The sequence below is a fragment of the Nicotiana tabacum genome, chromosome 18 (assembly GCF_000715075.1).
Source record: "Nicotiana tabacum cultivar K326 chromosome 18, ASM71507v2, whole genome shotgun sequence".
Classification (NCBI taxonomy): domain Eukaryota; kingdom Viridiplantae; phylum Streptophyta; class Magnoliopsida; order Solanales; family Solanaceae; genus Nicotiana; species Nicotiana tabacum.
In genome coordinates this window covers 16,696,187-16,700,767 of record NC_134097.1, presented here as the reverse complement: position 1 = coordinate 16,700,767, position 4,581 = coordinate 16,696,187, and positions in this window count along the sequence as shown.

Sequence of the window (4,581 nt, the reverse complement as noted above, 5' to 3'; positions counted from 1 at the left end):
GATCTTGCGTAGTTCGGGATAGAGGAGTGTAAAAGAAGCACACATTTTATTACTTGAAGCAATCTATTACAACCAACATTTGAAAAAGGGGAAAATAAACAAACCTTGAAAACAAATGCAGACTCAAACAAACTAATGCACCCTGATGCGAAAAGACGGACAGAAGATGCTAAGATACAGACTCGACCTATGAATACATCAAGGTTTCGAGAATTGGCGCCCGCGGGGCATCGTTCGGCCTCGCCGCGGTCTTAGGTGTGAGATCCCTTTCAAGTTGTTCCAGCTCATGCATGGTTTGCTTGACATACACCATCACTGCCGAGAGAACGGTAATGGTGGTCATGTTTTCACACCGTAGACATCTTCTGATGATGGCATGGGCAATGGTCCTGATCTTATACCTGGTTCGCCTCTTCTCTTTGAGTAAGTGCTCTATTTGATCATTACGGGCTGTCATAACCCGAGAATCCTGGAGGCATTGATTTTGCCACTGCCGAATTTCTACTTCCATCTGGGCTAAAAGCTTGCGGCAATGTCTATTTTCAACTCCTAGGGTTCGGGTTTGCTCAAACGCTCTGTCCACCTTTTCCTTCAAATTGGCAATGGTTCGCTCGTGATCCCTTTCCAACTGCTGTAAGTGTCGATTACGTTTTTCTGTCCTTCTTGCCCAGTGTGCCTCGAGCCCCGCTATGGTATTTTCTGACTCAGTCCGGCGCTCCCCAATTTCCGTCCTTAGAGCTTTTATCAATCGTTCATCCGACCGACTCCTTTGTTGGTTATCAGCATCTAACCTCATTTGTTTATCCGGGCCTTGAGAGCCAACCTGTTCTTTTCTCCCAGATCGGTAGCAACTTGCACGTTGTGCTCATATTTTAGACCTTCCACTTGTTGCTTCAACTTGCTGATTTCGGTACGATAACCTCTTTCTTTTGCCAACCAATCCCACTGCTTTTGCGATGACTCAGCGAAATTCAAGATGTGGGGTCTTTTAGCCGGCCTTTCGTGTTCGAGTTCTCTTCTGTACCATGCAAGGTAACCTGGCGCCATTTCACTTTTGGCCGGATCTTGCACACAAGTATCTGCTTTCAAATATTGACATTCGTTCCAGATCTGGCGGATTTTTGCTTCAGGAAATTGTCCGTCAGGGCTTATCTCAATTGTTTGAGCACTAAGATCTTCCTCGTGTGGCACTATCTGATATCTTCCGAGTTGTCTCAAGACTCGGCAGGGCGCGTAAGGTTGAATGCTCTTAAGTCCCATCAGTAGGAAATGAGTTCTAGTTGCTGGCATATACATGATCTCATCAACAGGCAACCATCCCAGTGTCCACTGTATTTGGCTGACAGTAAGAGCTTGAAAGAATGAAGTCCATGCCATAACTCCTTTGGGTAGACTGATCTCTTTGGTTCTTGTGTAAAACTCTTCTATGCAAGTCTTTTCCGGGGAACCATGGCTCAAAATCTTGGAACGATGGCAGAGGTGCTCGGTCATCCACATTTGTAGGAGCAAGTTACAACCTTCGAAGAAATTTCCCCCAGCTTTACAAGCTGTGAGAGCTCGAAAAATGTCAGATACCACCATAGGCACGAGAGTACTGTCACTTTGTGTGAGCAAAGTACTGACGACCCCGGATATTTTCAGATCAATATTCCCATCTTTCCTCGGAAATACCAGAAGGCCCAAAAATGTTATCATGAAAGCCACCCGTCTGTGCTTATCCCACTTCTGACGACTTCCTTTGCGGCATAGCTTGTTAATCGGATTGTTGAATCCTCCTACATGACCATACCTGTCGTATATAAAGCATGGATTACAGAAACCGGCGGCCAAATCTGGGTTATGGACCGTCCTGGGTATTTTTAGTGAGTCTAGAAATCGATGCACCGTGACAGCTCTTGGGGCGACCAGGTATCTTTGCCTTAATGGAAGTTCAGCATTTCCGATGTACCCAGTCATTTCCTCCAGAGTTGGGGTGAGTTCAAAATCGGAGAAGTGGAAAACATTGTGCGTTGGGTCCCAGTAAGTGACCAAAGCTCTTATGATATCTCCCCGAGGCTGGATTTCCAGTAAACCCGTGAGACCTTTCAGATATTTCTTGACTTCATCTTGTCCTTCAAGACCTAGATCATTCCACCATAGCCGTAACTTGACAGGGATTTTAGTCATTATCGAAAAGTGCTCTTTTTGCATTGTGCTCATCCTGCACATTTATTAAGGTGATTATGCCAACGAAAAACTTTTATTAGACTCAAAAAAAATAAAACTATCTATATTTATTTATTTATTTAAAAAAAAATTATTTTCAAAATAATGGACTCGGTTTTCAAATGCGGCCTTTTAGTACTTCGGGAATGAAGATTTTAAGGCTGCGAGGATCAATCGGTCAAAAATAAAAACGATGACCAAAGATGACCGTTTATGCAACGTCAACCTTCCGCCGTCCCTTTCGGGAACATTCGGCTGTTTTTGATAACAAAAACATCACTTGATTTTTTTTTTTAGAATGGTGACACGACATTGGGAACATGGCCTCACAGAGCCTTGGGGACGAGGATTCCGAGGCTGTCAGGCAAATTGATCAAAGTTCAAAATGACAAAAAATGGCTGTTTGTGCAAAGTCAGCCTTTCGGCGTCCCTTTCGGGAATATTCGACTATTCTTGACAAAACAGCATCACCCTACTCATTTATGATGAAGTTAAAAAAAAAATCCAGACATTTTGGCTATTTTTGAAAAAGGGAAGGTTGGACCCGATGAGGGTTGCCTACGTATCTCACACCCTGTGAGAATCAAACCGGCGTAGTTCGGTCAATCAGGCGTAGAGTACAAATAAACTAAACCCCTTCTGACTACAATCTTTTTTAAAGGAAAAAAAAGTATTTTTCCTGGAATTTTTTTTTATTTATACTTCGTTTTTTTTTTAAAGGAAATATTTATGAATTTTAAACTTCTTTTCACCCTTTTTTTTAAATTTCGAAAATCTTTTTTTTTTAAAACGGAACAAATACCCTTTTTTTTTTATTTTTCTCCCCTTTTTTTACTTTTAAATAAATACCCGTTTTTGGATTTTGAAAGTGATTAAAAGGAATTTTTTTTTTGTTTTTTTTTTTGTTTTTATACATAAATCAAACTAAAAGACAAATTTTTGTTTTCATTTTTTTTTAAGAAAATTCCGGTGAGGTTTTGACATTACTTGGACATTAGTTTTATTTTTTCCAAAATAAGTAATTATCTCTCTACGCTGCTATTTTTCTCTTTCCTCTTTTTTTTTTTTGAAATTTTTTTTTAGAAACCGGTCAGCATGCAGATCTGAAGCAAATAAATGCGCCAACCAAAGGGATGCAACAGGATGGTCTTTTCATTTCAGGTTGCCTGTCCTAGACGGACCCAACCCCTGTGTTGAGTCCCCTACGTCAAATGCAACATGATGCAAATAATCGTTCCTACTAGGGATCCAGCATGAGGTTTCGTTATGCTAGGTTTATAACCTGGGTATATGTTTTAGACTGTGTACCCGAGCGGACAACTCGAGTCGAGGAGGGGGCTACGTACCGGGGACCCGCGAGATCGTCCGGCTTTGTAACTTGTCCGGCCTCTTTCTTATTTAAGGTATTGACACTAACAGAATGGGGAGTCTCGACCAGCGAGCTTCTCCCCGGAGGTAAGAAGAGAAGGGTTTCGGCACAGTTTATATACAGTTCAGATGATATCAAAGCGGTAAAAGACAACATTTAGCACGTTATGCCAAAAACATGTAATAAAGATCAGATAATAAAGCCAAATATAACAATTATTCTAAGCTCGAATTCTTGAACCCTGAACCAAAGGTTCTGGGTTCGAAATTCCCCAGCAGAGTCGCCAGAGCTGTCACACCTCCTTTTTGCGTGCCCGCCCCGAAGGGTTGAATGTGCGAGGGAGTTTTTTCCAATTTAAGTGACAATATTCGAAATGGAATTATTTATTTAATTCAGAGTCACCACTTGGGAAAGGTTTGGCTTTTGGTGTCCCAAGTCACCGGTTTATCTTAAATCCCAAATCGAGGAAAATATTCGACTTTCCAAATGAAGTCTGCGAACCAGAAATTCTAAGTAAGGAATTCTGTTGACCCGAGGGAAGGTGTTAGGCACCCTCGAATCCCGTGGTTCTAGCACGGTCGCTTAAATTGTTATAATGGCTAGATATCTGATTTATTACATGTTATTACTTATGTGCTTTCATTAAGTTTAAAACCGCTTTTATTATTATTTATTTTTTATGGAATTGCAACATTGTAAAAATGCATTTCGAACCATGTCACAATCAATGCGCCCATGGTTGTTAATACATTCCGACTCCGTTGAGATTTGGATTTGGGTCACATAAATGCGCACCCGAATTTAAGAAGGTAAGATTATTAAAATGCACGCCTGAAGCAATTATCGTATTATTATTTCTGGGTAAGGCCGTGGAATTTTGCTAAACGGCTCATCCCGAAGTCTAAGTAATTTTAATTAAACATTTATCGAGGGCCCCGCAATTTGTGCGTTTTATTTGGCGAGGCTCATCTCATTTATTTTTATCAGGATAATCCTAAAGTGCCTAC